The sequence below is a fragment of the Triticum dicoccoides genome, chromosome 5A, assembly GCF_002162155.2.
Source record: "Triticum dicoccoides isolate Atlit2015 ecotype Zavitan chromosome 5A, WEW_v2.0, whole genome shotgun sequence".
In the NCBI taxonomy this organism is placed as follows: Eukaryota; Viridiplantae; Streptophyta; class Magnoliopsida; order Poales; family Poaceae; genus Triticum; species Triticum dicoccoides.
Genome location: NC_041388.1, coordinates 400,104,746 through 400,120,478, shown reverse-complemented (window position 1 = coordinate 400,120,478; position 15,733 = coordinate 400,104,746).

Here is a 15,733-nt window from a genome sequence, read left to right as displayed (position 1 = left end):
ACATTCATTATTGTCATATTGCTTAGCATGATCATGTAGTTGACATAGTATTTGTGGCAAAGCCACCGTTCATAATTATTTCATACATGTCACTCTTGGTTCATTGCATATCCCGGTACACCGCCGGAGGCATTCATATAGAGTCATCTTTGTTCTAGTATCGAGTTGTAATCATTGAGTTGTAAATAAATAGAAGTGTGATGATCATCATTATTAGAGCATTGTCCCAAGTGAGGAATAAAAAAAGAAAGGCCATAAAAAAGATAAGGCCCAAAAAAAGAGAAAGGCCCAAAAAATGAGAGAAAAAGAGAGAAGGGACAATGTTACTATCCTTTTACCACACTTGTGCTTCAAAGTAGCACCATGATCTTCATAGTAGAGAGTCTCACATGTTATCACTTTCATATACTAGTGGGAATTTTTCATTATAGAACTTGGCTTGTATATTCCAACAATGGGCCTCCTCAAGTGCCCTAGGAAATGGTGAGCAAGCAAGTTGGATGCACACACACTAGTTTCTTTTGTTGAGCTTTCATACATTTATAGCTCTAGTGCATCCGTTGCATGGCAATCCCTACTCCTTGCATTAACATCAATCGGTGGGCATCTCCATAGCCCATTGATTAGCCTCGTTGATGTGAGACTTTCTCCTTTTTTTGTCTTCTCCACATAACCCCCCTCATTATATTCTATTCCACCCATAGTGCAATATCCATGGCTCGCGCTCATATATTGCGTGAAAGTTTATAGGTTTGAGATTACTAAAGTATGAAACAATTGCTTGGCTTGTCATCGGGGTTGTGCATGATGAGAGCATTCTTGTGTGACGAAAATGAAACATGACTAAACTATATGATTTTGTAGGGATGAACTTTCTTTGGCCATGTTATTTTGAGAAGACATAATTGCTTAGTTAGTATGCTTGAAGTATTATCATTTCTATGTCAATATGAACTTTTGTCTTGAATCTTTTGGATCTGAATATTCATACCACAATTAAGAAAAATTACATTAAAATTACGCCAAGTAGCACTCCGCATCAAAAATTCTATTTTTATCATTTACCTACTCGAGGACGAGCAGGAATTAATCTTGGGGATGCTTGATACGTCTCCAACGTATATATAATTTTTGATTGCTCCATGCTATATTATCTACTGTTTTGGACCATATTGGGCTTTATTTTCCACTTTTATATTATTTTTGGGACTAACCTATTAACCGGAGGCCCAGCCCAGAATTGCTATTTTTTTGCCTATTTCAGTGTTTTGGAGAAACAGAATATCAAACGGAATGAAACCTTCGGAAACGTGATTTTCTCATCAGATAAGATCCAGGAGACTTGGAGCCTCCGTCAAGAAAGCCACAAGGCGGTCACGAGGGTGGAGGGTGCCCCACCCCCCTAGGGTGCGCCCCCTGCCTCGTGGGCCCCTCGAAGCTCCACCGACGTACTTCTTCCTCCTATATATATCCACGTACCCCCAAACGATCGGGGACGCAGCCAAAAACCTAATTCCACCGCCGCAACTTTCTGTATCCACGAGATCCCATGGGCCTGTTCCAGAGCTCTGCCGGAGGGGGCATCGATCACGGAGGGCTTCTACATCATCATCCAAGCCCCTCCGATGAAGTGTGAGTAGTTTATTTCAGACCTACGGGTCCATAGTTAGTAGCTAGATGGCTTCTTCTCTCTTTTTGGATCTCAATGCAATGTTCTCCCCCTCTCTCGTGGAGATCTATTCGATGTAATCTTATTTTTGCGGTGTGTTTGTTGAGACCGATGAATTGTGGGTTTATGATCAAGTATATCTATGAATAATATTTGAATCTTCTCTGAATTCTTTTATGTATGATTGGTTATCTTTGCAAGTCTCTTCGAATTATCAGTTTGGTTTGGCCTACTAGATGGGTTTTTCTTGCCATGGGAGAAGTGCTTAGCTTTGGGTTCGATCTTGCGGTGTCCTTTCCCAGTGACAGAAGGGGCAGCAAGGCACGTATTGTATTGTTGCCATCAAGGATAACAAGATGGGGGTTTTATCATATTGCATAAAACTATCCCTCTACATCATGTCATCTTGCTTAAGGCGTTACTCTGTTTTTAACTTAATACTCTAGATGCATGCTGGATAGCGGTCGATGAGTGGAGTAATAGTAGTAGATGCAGAATCATTTTGGTCTACTTGTCTCGGACGTGATGCCTATATACATGATCATACCTAGATATTCTCATAACTATGCTCAATTCTATCAATTGCTCAACAGTAATTTGTTCACCCACCGTAGAATACTTATGCTCTTGAGAGAAGCCACTAGTGAAACCTATGGCCCCCGGGTCTCTTTCTCATCATATCAATCTCCATCACTTTATTATTGCTTTGCTTTTACTTTGCTTTTACTTTTTACTTTGCATCTCTATACCAAAATACCAAAAATATTATTTATCATCTCTATCATATCTCACTTTCGTAAGTGGCCGTGAAGGGATTGACAACCCCTAAGCGCGTTGGTTGTGTTGAGCTATTGTTTTTTTGTAGGTACGAGGGACTCGCGCGTAGCCTCCTACTGGATTGATACCTTGGTTCTCAAAAACGAAGGGAAATACTTATGCTACTTTTCTGCATCATCCTCTCCTCTTCGGGGAAATCCAATGCAGAGCTCAAGAGGTAGCATACCACTCCCGATATGACTCTGTCGTGCAACCCCTCAAGTGCAAACCTCGAGGGTGGTGCATCTTACATTCACCTTGACGATTACATCGAGTGAAATCGACCGAGGGTGATTCCTCGGGTTAGCCCCTTGATGTTTGGACAGACAGTTACCTTGACTTTACTTGAGACCTTTGTGAAATTCGGGCGGGCCTGGAGAGCACCCGCAAGATAATTACGTGGCACGGCCGGGCATTCTGGGCCCTTGCCATAAGTCCATGAGATGGGGTCACATCGATTGTGAGTCTCTGGTCGTCTCCGCAAGCTAATAATACACTATGTTTGGGTATTTGTTCTGAGTTGGCCTTTGGCCTTTACGCACTAACCACCATGCGATAATAGTTATGGGCCTCGATGACGTAGTATCAGCCGAAGCTTTGTCAGACGTCAAGTTCAGCATTGCGGCACGGCTGGGCCGGCACCATCCTGTAGTGGTGGAGCTTGGATCCGCCCTGCTTGCAACAACCCGGAGTGCAACGGGCGATGGGCCCAGACCCAGGAATTCTTAGGATGTAGACAGGCGGGGACCTCTCTGCTGAGCCTAGGTAGGGTACAATGTGTTGATGTTCCAAGGCCGGGCATGACCCAGAAAAGTGTGTTCGGCCAGAGTAATCAAGCATGTTGGAAAATGTGGTGCACCCCTCCAGGGAAGATTATCTATTAATAGACGTGTCCACAGTAAAGGACGTTCAGACTTATATCCTGGTCCATTACAACTAGAAATGGATACTTGAGATATGTGGCCCCGGGATTTCTTTCTCGTAGGGAGTCGAGGAAGGATCTTTGGGCATTAATGTTACAACATGTTTGTTAAATATAAATTGCTATTCTTTACTCTTCTACATGCTGCAAGATGCTTGGAGATGCTTGAAGATGCTAGTCTTCGATAGGCTAGGCCTTCCCCTCTATTTTGGCATTCTGCAGTTCAGTCCACAGATACAACCCTTCTTTTTGATACCAATGCATACTTAGTATAGATTTGATGCTTGTGAGTACTTTGGATGAGTACTCACGGTTGCTTTGTTACCCCTTTTGCCCCTTCTTTCTTCTTTCCAGTTGTTGCAACTAGATGGTGGATCCCAGGAACCAGATGCCACCGCTGACGGCTACTACCACCCGGAGGATGCCTACTACTACATGGAGACCGCCGACAACCAGGAGTAGTTAGGAGGTCCCAGGCAGGAGGCCTTGCCTCTTTGATCATTGATGTTTGTGCTAGCCTTCTTAAGGTGAAACTTGTTTACACTACAAAAAAAATACACTTCCGTCATGATACGTGTTTGTCATAGTAGGTCACTTTTTTGTCATGCATGTACATCCATGACAAATTTATGACAGAATCAAGATAGTCATACTTGTGCTGTCGTAGAAGTGTTCCCTGACATTACCAAAATTATCATCACAGAAGTGTCCACTTCCATGACGATAAATCGCGCGTCACAGAAGTGCTTTCGTCAAGGGTGACCAACGCGTGGCATCCACCGTAACGGAATGCCGTTAAGCTATCGGGTCGGGTTTTGGATCCGATAACCCGTTAACAGCCCCGACCAATGGGAAATTTCCACGTGTAAAATTCTTATTGGCCGGACGAAACATGTGTCAGCTCGTCAGTGGGTCAGATAGGTGCCTATGATACGTCGACACGTGGCACGGCCCAACAGAGGCCCATTCCTGTGAAAAGGCCGGCCCGTCTGACTTGGTCAAAAGGTGGCGGGCCGGCCCATGGAAAGCCTGTTAATGGCCTGTTCGCATATAGCCCATTTACAACCCGCTAACCCAAGGCCCGTTACGCCCTATCCAAATTAGGCCCAGTAGCGTCATCTGGGCCATCCAATATGATCCCAGCCTATTTTCACTTCTGGCCCATGTATGGCCCATGACGTCTTTTGGCCCATATGAGGCCCTATGTAACTCTTGGCCTATTAATGGCCCATGGTGAAACTGGCCCATAATGAACAGTGTATCACTTTACACCCATTAACGGCCCGTGGTGAAACTAGCCCGTAATGAACAGTGTATCACTTTATGCCCATTAACGGCCCGTTATTCCGTTGGGCCGTTTCCAGCCCATGTTATCTTTCGGCCTTCTCAGAGCCCATTTATTCTTGGGCTCATTTCCAGCATTCGTTTACTTACGGCCCGTTACTGTCATTTTCTGCTTGTGGGCTAAATTTAGCCTGTGGTTATAGTCGGCCCGTTTGTGGTCCGTTAATACGTTGGGCCATTTTCATAGCGTCATCAAATACGGCCTATTAACGATGGCCCGCTACGGTCGGCCCATGAACGGACGATTCCAACTCTAGCCTGTTTACGGCCATAATGCGGCCTATTATTGGCCCATGTTTGGCCAATCGATCATACAGCCCGTATAAGGCCCATTGATGATATGGCCCGTAAAAGGCCCATTGTTTCTACGGCCCGTAGAAGGCCTACTGTTTCTACGGCCCGTAGAAGGCCCGCTGTTTCTACGGCCTGTAGGAGGCCCAGTGTCACTAGAGTAAATATTAGCCCATGGTTATTGTGGCCTAGTTTTAAAAAATAGGTTATTGCAGCCACTAGTTAACCGCGGAAAAAGAACTGCAATGACTACAAGCAAACAAATAAACAAGACAACAAGGAAATAAATAAGCAAGCAACTAAAAGCAAGCAACTAACGCTAGGCTATCACGGCTATTACACATATTACAACCACTGGGCATCAAAGTTCGCCACCAGTGCAAATATAGGGAACAAAGCAGCATATCATGTACACTGGCCGTCAAAATTGGCCACCAGTGTAAATAAACGTGGCAGCAAAACAAGAGCATAACTGAAACAACTTCAGAAGAGCTTAAGAAACATTATTCTGGGTATCCACCATGCTGGCAATAAGCTTAGCAAGCTAATTAGCTTTGTCCTGTTTGGCGCTAAAATCCTCCAACGCTTGCTGTTGCACCAGAAAGTATGCATCTGAATGCTCCAGGGACTTCCGCAGTCCTTCCGCTTCTTGTCACAGCACAGCTGATCGATGTCTTTCAGCTTGTAGTTGAGACTCAAGAAACCGAAGTGATTCAGACAGTGAGTTTGAATAGCTTGTGCAAGCGGTAGTGGCCAGTAACTCCAACACTAAACCAAGACAGGATGTGTCACTATCCTGAACCTTATCTGCATTACTTCCTTTACCGTTGCTTAATAAGGCACTCTTCCCCAATATTCTGTCAGCATTCTAAAAGAAGAAACAAGCAGACACATAACAAGTTTAGCATGTACTAGTATATGAAACTCATTTCGGTGAACCAGTTCATTAGTAAGGTGGACAGGATTAAACTACCAAGTCTTCTATTGTCAAGTACTAGTACATAATAAAAGCATCAAATAAACATATATCTATTTCCTATGGTAGCAATGGAATCTTAAATTAGAACAGTTGTTCTTCAGGTTTAGGCACTTGTTCTACATGAATAGAGTACAGTAAGACGCAAGAATATAATACTTAAAAATAGAAAATGAGCTTATAGACCTTACCACATTCTTGGTTCGGGACCAGTACAGAACAAGGCGTTCCCAGTCATCATCCAGTAAATGTGTCTCAGGAGAACGTAAGGGAATTTGATGAGTTTCTTTGCCGGTGAAGTACGTTTTATTCAGGTAATTCCGATACTGCCACCAAGCATTCTTGAAGATAGCAGAGGTATTAGCATAGGTTACCTCATCTCGAGTTTCCAAATCGGTCCTTCTCTATAGAGAAAAATGGGAAAATTTGCTGTATTATAACCATCATGGAGGTAGGATGTATGGGACGAAGCAAAATAATTGCCATGAATAACATTACTTACACATAACTCCTGGACAAACACCTGCAACTGGCATTTTCCTTCATCTTCAGTGTAATATTTCCAAGATGGGAAGATACGCACATACGATTTAACAACATCAAATGTGATAGATGCTAAACTACGACTAGTTGGTTGTGCTTCCTCCACAGGAATAGGCGTACTAACTGGTGGAGTTGGGGTTCGCCGTGATAGTACTGGCCCTTTGGGCACTGGAGCTGCCTTACTAACTGCTCTTGTTTGGGAGCTCTATGGTGGAGATGGTGTTGTGTCAACAGGAACTGGGTTACTATCGGCTGGGGTTGGGATTAGATTGGGTGAAGCTGGTTCTCTGTCCATCGTAGTAGGAGTACAATCTGCGAGAGTTTGGGTTATGTGTGGTAGGGCTGGTTCTTGTGCATGTACAACCGGGGTGCTATCTCCACCAAGTGGTAGCACTGTTTTATTTGAAGACCATGTTTTTAGTCCGCTAGATACTGGCATCACCCGCTCCAATTCAAATGGTCGATAAACAGGAAACATAGTTGAATGTACAGACATTGTATGTGAGATAGATGTAATAGATAGTGTGGAACAAAGAGGGCATGAAATAGTTGACATGTATATTGTTTAACTAAAACGGATAGCATGACATAATTTCACATGTATGATGTCTATCTAAACTGGATAGCATAGCATAACATAATTCAAAGATATGATGAATAACTAAACAGGATCACATGACATAATTCACCTACATGTTATCTAAGTAATCAGGATCGCATCATTTAATTCACATATGTGATTTATATGCTAAACAGAGGGCATTCGATATGATGTCTGAACTAAGAACATGGTGTTGAATATTGTGTATATGATGTCTAAACTATGCAATGCAAGACACCGTATGCATGATATGAGCAGTATAATCGTGCCAAGTTAGAGCATACACCTTAGTGGGGGAATAGGACTGGTCATCTGTCTCTGAATCCATCTCTGAGGAGCTATCGGGACCCAACAAGAGATCTGCTTCGACGGTAGCACTGTCTGCTCTGAAGGCCTTGTTTTCACTCCAGATTTTTTTCCATCTCCCACCCAAATGGCTGATTCACAGGAAGAGTAGTTTAATGTACAAACATTGTCGACAAATGGAAATGTAATGAAGAAAAGGATGGGCAAGATATCATTCAAATATATGATGCCTGGTTAAACAGGATGGCATTGCACATTTCACATATATTATGGCTGGCTAAAAGACATGAGACTGCATAATTCCCATATATGATATAGAAACTAAACAGGTGGCATTATAGAACATGTCTAAACTAAGCAGATGACATATATGATGTCAAAAGTAGGCACTGCAAGGCAACATATGCATGATATGACTAACATCATCATGCCAAGGTAGAGAAAACACCTTGGGGGGTAAATAGGAGTGGTCAACGGAGTCCGAATCCGCCTCAGAATAGATATCTTCCTCTGGATTACAATCTGGAGAGGGGTGGGGAGGGTTTTCCATTGAACCCACCATGGAGCGATGTCTGCATGACATTATATTGCCGCGCAAAACTCTTCTCTTTTTCTCTACATGTTCAGCATGACTGTGTACAATATCTGACATGCATACAAAAAAAATATGGTGAGATTATGTAAGGAGAGCATGCAGAAATTTAGAGTGATGGTAACAACCAGTGGATCGATGTTTTTCCGTTGAACCAAAATAGCCCTAATGGATCGATGTGAATGTATAGTAATAAGTGATGCAACAAGTGTACAACCTCTTTGTCGTAGCCGTGTCGACCTCAGCATCATTGGGTTGGTCGCTGAAGCAGTTGAGGCAGAGGTGGCTGTCGGAGGTGTGGAGGAAGATATGAGGAATCTGTAGACGGCGTCCAGGGCACTACTCTGTTGTGATGGATCATTCTGTCGTTGGAGCAGCTCTGGTGAGCCGTAAGACGTCAAGGCTGAAGCAGCACAAGACAGACATCGTCAATCTCAAGTGGGACTCTAATAGCATCTCCAATAGATGATGTAAAATGGATGTAAAATTAACATCACCAAAAACCACCTGACTACAATAGATGAGGTAAAAACTGTTGACTCTAAACTTAACTGTCGAAACTGAAATTTACTGTGGAATCTGAATGCTACTGTCGAAACTTAACGCAATGGTAGCAGAGAGGCACTTGACATATAGTTTAGGGAGGGCCTGCAGTTCATCTTCAACCTGCACCCCCCTAAGCCGCCAGCCACCACGGGCTGAACCGCCGGCCCCAGCACCACCTCGCCGCCCTGAAACAACTCGCCACCGCCGCCCCGGCCAGCCCTCTAGGCCCCCTGCCCCCCTCCCCCACCCTGAACCCTAAGAGAGATAGTGGGGTACCTCTCCGGTGAGCCCCCGTCCCCGCTGCGGGTGGTTCTTCCTTAACTCCGGCGAGCCCCCCAACCCCTGAAAATCAACTAACCCAAAAGTCGATTCAGTCGACTGAAGTGTGGCTTAATTGGAGCAGAGCAGCAGCACGAGCGAGGGGGAGAGCAGCAGCAGCAGCTGGGCGAGCGAGCGATCGAGCGAGAGCCGGAGCAGCAATAGAAAATCCGGCTGGTATGGACGCCGCCGCCGAAGGGGCCTCGCACTGGGGGAGAGCCGCCGTGGAGATGTCGCCCGTGGCGCTGGCTTCAAGGTAGCCGCTCCATGGGGGTGCAGGATGGAGCACCGTCGGCGCCGGGAGGTCGAGTTAAGGAGAAGGTGCGATGCGATGAGTGTACAACCTCTTTGGTGGCGCCGAGTAGGTCTCGGCTTCGTCCGAGGAGTCAGTGAGGATGTTGCGGTTCCGATGGAGCGGGTTAAGGCGGCGCTGTGGGGATGGAGCAGCCGCGATAGACGAGGCGATCGTCGGAGCAGCTCCTTGGAGGTGGACAATGGGGCGGCTGAACCGGCGGGACGGCGAGATGGACGACGGATCCTCATCCGGGGAGGTGGACGAGGGATGTTGAGTTGTTGTGGTGGACGACATCGTCGCGGAAGAGGCTCCGCATGGGCAGCGGTGACGTGGCGGACGGAGGAGGGTGGGGTTTAGCGGCTGGAGCGGAGAGGTTATGGTGGCCTGGGATTTCGAATGGCGAAAAGGGGGCGCTGGGAGGGGGTGAAGCATGACTTAGGAACGCGCTTGTCCAAAATGTAGGGTGTGTTACAAAAGTACCCCCCACCGATTTGAACTAGCGGCCCTTTCGGCTCAGGGTTAGAAGGGGGATTTCGCGTGTCGAGATTTGGCAGCTGAAGGGAGTTTTCGCGCGCGTTGTAATTTTGGGATAGCAAGGCACGGGTTGTGAAGGCGCCAGTTTTGGGAGCACGATATCTGAATTTTCGGGATATAACAAGACGCGGGTTGAATTTTAGGGACAAGCCTAACGTGTAGTAATATTGTACTTGTGTGTACCAAATCAATTCGCACTTCTCTCAACCAAAAAGAAAACGAAAAAATAAAACTATTCACACCACACAAAGAGAGAGTCTTGCGTCGTTTTACTATACAAATGCTATTCAAAGCTACTCCCTCCTTCCATCTATATAGGGTCTAATGTGTTTTTCGATGCTAACTTTGACCAAATATTAGAGCAATGATATATGACATGCAACTTACACAAAGCACACTGTTAAATTCGTATGTGAAAGGTTCTTTCAATGATATAATTTTCACATTGTGCATGTCATGTACTATTAATCTTGTCAATAGTCAAAGGCGGTCTTAAAAATCTCATTACGCCCTATATAGATGGAAGGAGGGAGTATGAATCCATGCTATGTCCGATTAAATTTTTTCGCTTGTTGTATAATGCATGTAACCTACTTATACCAACATTTTAGTGCATTCCAAATGTCTATACCACCGCTGCAATTCGAACTAAATTTGAATTTGTTTCTCTATTTCAATAAGAATCTAAAATCATGATTGTTGTCAACCTCAACCATCATAGTTTCCTTGCTATCTGCCAGATATAAATCAGACAGCCTATAATGCAGGATGGCAGGCACACCATCATCAACAATGCCGTTTTTTATAAGAGTAGAGATAAAATATATTAAATGTAGTATACCATGTTCATAACCACACCATGTGTATCACCGTTATATATATTCACACATCCGTCGATTTGAAACACTATGATAAATTCTTCAAATATCCGAATTCGCTTTTTATAATGAAGTATATATGATCTCTATTCGTCTTTTACACCCACACAACCCTCTTATCTTTGTAGCTAGCGCTAACTTTCTCTTGTGCATGCACACGCCCGCATCCCTCTCACCCTCCCTCAGCATTCTCTAGCTCCATCGCGCAAATTCGTCTTTTCACTTTAGGTCGTTCACCCATGGTATGTGTAGGCCCCCCAGCTCCTTCTTTACGGCACACATCGATCGATATGCCTCTCTAGCCAGGTGTGCCTAGCACAAACACAAGCTTCCCCTCTTATCTTGTCACCGTCCATGCCTCACTCCCACCACTCTTTTCATCATTCTCGTACTCGCACACTCCTCCCCCTCGATATAGTATGCCTCTCGTATCACCTCCTACATGCATCCCTCTCTCTCTATCCTTCTCCTCGTGCCTCATTTGTTCTAACACACACATGCATGTATACCAATCGATCTCCCAACATATACCTAGATCGACTTTAACTACCCCCCCCCCATCGATCGACGTACCTCACAAGTTATGTCTCTCCTTTCTCTTACAAAGGGCGATTGATCTTCCTATGTAGTTACGTCTGCTTACCACAGCCACATCATCCCCCCTCATCATTCGTGCATGGCTCCTGACCCGTCTCTCACACGCACGTGCACAGACAACAAGCAGCCATCTCCTCTCTTATTGATATTGCGGGCATGCCCTCCGTTTGTCTAGCAAGCCTATCCCACCATTTGTTAGAAGCAACTCCACTACCACCCCCTCCAACACTCTAGCTCTGTCTCTCTCCCAACCTTATTCATCTCCTGCACATATGCATGGATGCCGATCGATCTCCCTTAATACATGAGGCAGATCGATCTCCTTAATACATGAGGTAGGCCTCTCTCCTCCTCCACACATATACCAGCCATTGTACCTCTATAGTTAATTGGGCCTCCCTCTTCCCCCACCACACACCGATAGTCGAGCGCTGCAGGTAGGTATCCATGCCACAGAAACAAACTGCACATATCCCATCTCACGTTCCAGTAGGCCAGCCACTCAATATCTTTGACGTGGCACACACAAATTTGATGGCACTCTTTATCGAGCGCGCGCGCACACACACACACATCATCATCCCTCTCTTCAATTCTATGGACACCTCAAGCCGATGATACCTCCACTCTCTTCTCGTGGATCGCCCCCTCTATATATATGTTATATCCAGGACTCTATTTCACACACAATGCATATGTTAAATATTTTGATTGACCCCCCCCCCACACACACACAAAAAAAACTCTCAAGAACCCACACACTATATCTCTCTAGGTTTGTATCTCTCTCACACAACCCCACGTAGGTGGTGTACGTATACAAGAAGAGAATAGGTGCACCGTGCACGTACTCACGCTTCGTGCCCAACCACACCCGCACGGGTACACGGTGGAGCTCATTTATTTACGAAATGGCAGCCCACGTGCTAATTTGAACGCCTGTAGCGGTTGTTTACCTAGGGAGGTCGTGTACCACGCCTGCACGAAACAAAGTTCGACTTGATGCGTTGCCGCGTTATTTTTAAATAAAGTTATAGCGCTCAATGGCACGTACACAGAATATAAAACGATTTTTATGGAGGAAAAGGTAGTCCGCTCTTCAGAGTATCTCACACAAGGCTCCGGTGGCCTCTCTCTCTCACTGTTGGTCACTGATCCAGCCGCATCCCGTCCGCCGGGGGAAAGGGAGTGCGGTGGCCTCTCTCTCTCTCTCTCTCACTGTTGGTCATTGATCCGGCCGCATCCTGTCCGCCGGGGGAAAGGGAGTGTGGTGGCCTCTTTCTCTCTCACTGTTGGTCACTGATCCGGCTGCATCCCGCCCGCCGGGGGAAAGGGAGGAAGTGCATCGTTTCTCCATTCGAAGGCGCCGAGGCAGCACGTCCTGATCTGCGCTACACGTCGTTCTCTCTGACCAAGCTCCGGCGTGGCAGGGCCTACGCCACCTGCTCGCAGATTCCGCTCACCACCGCTCACCTAGTTACATCCCGATGACCTCCAGGTATCCCCTCCGGCCTTGCTCCACTGCCCGTTTTCCCACGTTGCTGCATGTGGATCTTCCATAGTTCTTTGCCCAAAACGTAGCTCGTCCGGCGTACTTTCCATATTGCATTCTCGTCCTCACACCATTTTAGACAAACACAACCGTGTTGTTATCTTCCCTTAGGACAAGGAATATGCTTCTTTTTTGTCATCGCATGTGTTATCAACTGTTATTGGCCATTAATTGTTTCCTTTCTACCTCTTTTTTGCAAACAGGGCTATCCATTTCACCTCGTTGCTATTGCGGCCTTTTGGTGAACTGCACAAATTACTTTTTTCTTAAGAGTGTTTTGTGCAGTTGTACTAAAATGTCACACGGGCAACGTCTCTACATTTCAGTGCGAGTGCACAAAGGGAGATTGGTTTTGCTCTATCCTCCTCATCCAACTCCGAGCCTAATCTTCTCCAACTAGTTAGTCTTAAGAGAGACTGCAAAGGTGACCGGCTTCTATTTGTGTGTTTATTGTTTCATCAGCAGTCCTCTATTATCGTAATCACACTTGATATCTTTAGAGCAGGGATGCTCAGCTCTATTTTAGTGGAACTGCACAAAATGATCGGAATGTTGCATGCTCCAGACAGCTACTTTTTTCCCAACATGCCTTGTTGATTTAGACAGAGCTGGGGGGACGTTGCTGCCAATGAAAGCATGGATCAATTTTAATTTAACACCTTCTCACAACTTTGTCTTTAGTTGTGATGTAATTATTAGCTCTGATCTGCTAATAATTGACATGCATTAGCAAGGAAGTTAGTTTTTTATTGTTTCTGAAAGAGCATCGATGGCAAGACACGCGAAACAAAAGCTGAAAGCTCACACCATTGTACAATTTCATGTCGCTAGAAAATTATTTGTATAGTACGTCAATTATGTAAACAAATGATGGAAGCTTGATAGTATTGCCAGAAGCCTCTTCATCATCCGGGTCCATGTGCCATGCACAAAATTATACTCCTTCGTTCCTAAATATTTGTCTTTTTACAAATTTCAAACGGGCATATTTTAGAGTGTAGATTCACTCATTTTGCTTCGTATGTGTTCTCCCTCGGTTCCTAAATATTCTATTCGCATTAACAGAGATTTCAACAAGTGACTACATACGGAGCAAAATGAGTGAATCTACACTCTAAAATATGTCTATATACATCCGTATGTGCCAGTCCATTTGAAATCTCTAAAAAGACAAATATTTGAGTAGTCACTCGTTGATATCTCTAGAAAGACAAATACTCCGGAGTATATTTAAGAACCGAGGGGGTAGTGCACAACCGCATGGGAGACTCAGCCCGGTCGTTGCGCCGCATTAATAGTGAGTAATGAGCAGTCAAACCATAAGCCCCACCTTTGCCACTGTAAGTTGCTCTGAAGAAGCAACCATCAATACGCTCTTCTTTGAATCCGCTCATACTACTCCATCTGTCACTGTTTATACAGCGTGCTTCAGAAAAAAGAAAAAAATCTGTGGGACCAAGGCGACTAGCGATCGGCCTAAAAATAGCATTGGTAGTTATAGCACGGTGTCTATTACTAGAGGGAATAATGCGTACACACATGCATGCAGTGCTTCCACCCCGGGTACACACATGCATGCAGTGCTTCCACCCCGGGTACACACATGCATGCACTCCGTAGTAGTACAGTACATGGAGAGAAAATTGTGGACTTGATTGCGGTTACCACGCCCTAATTAATTGAGCATTAAACCAAACACGTCAAAAGTCTCTCTGGTGGTGGAAATGCATTGAGAGAAATGCATCATAATGAAGCGTGCCCTGTAAACTGTGATGGAGGGTGGAGTAGTATGAAGGTGCAAAACCAAGTACGCGTACTACTGCGCTTGGCTCTTCGCCCCTTCGTGAAGTCAAACAATGATGGTACTCCGCATGTTGGGTACTATAGTGTATGCCTCTGACAATCTGACGCCGAATGTACTGATGCATGTCCACCGAGGGTAGGTTGCATTAGTCAAAAGGCGTAAGCGAGCTTCACCTTGTCCTGCAAGCTTCTCCTCGTTCTGCGAGTTGACGGGACACACCAAAAAGTAGTGCTAGTCCATACTCCCTCCTTTCCAGTTAATATGGCTTAATCTTTTTTGTGGGTAAATGAGAGAGCTTTATTCATATATAAGCATTCTTAGGACGATCAGCCAAGACACTAGTCACTAGGAAGTGAGGTACCCCACAAAAAAAGAAGTAGAAAGCGAGGTGTTTCATCAAGCCAGCTCTCGGCCACATTCAAAGTGCAGCAAGCACGGTTCGCACGAAGATGCGCCGCAAGGTTTGCTGACCTGTTTACATGCTGAATAACAAAAAAAGAGGAAATATTACTGAGCGCTACTATTTGTAACAGGATATGAGCCAGAATTAAGCGAGAATTGTGGCGAGTGTTCCATGCAATCAACTTCCATTATCACATGCGAGAACCCTCGAAGAGAACCAAATGTGTTGAAGATTGCTTTATCACATTTTAAAATTATAATAAGAGTGCAGACGCTCCTCCATCCGGTTCCCAGTACTAGTATAGTACGTACCTTTATGGACTATAGTAGTAGTACTAGTAAACTTTGTGCTTGGCTGTTCGGGAAGTCGAACAATAATAGCACTAGTAGTATAGTGTATGCTTCTGGTAATCTAACACCGAATTAACTGTTGCACGTCCACCGCCTGAGCGAGGGAGAGCTTGCATTAGTCAAAAGTTTCTCCTTGTCCTATGAGCCACCGCGCGCAAGCTTCTCTCGTCCTGCAACCTTCTCCTCGTTCGGCAAGTTGAAGGGACACAGCAAAGTAATGCTAGTCCATGTTGCCTCCTCTCCGGTTAATATGGCTTAATTTCAAACGAGATAAATACACTATCTGTCACTGTATATTTGTAAAAATACGGTCAGTGGACTTCATAATACGCTCATTGCGCTCAATATATATATATATATATATATATATATATATATATATATATATATATATAT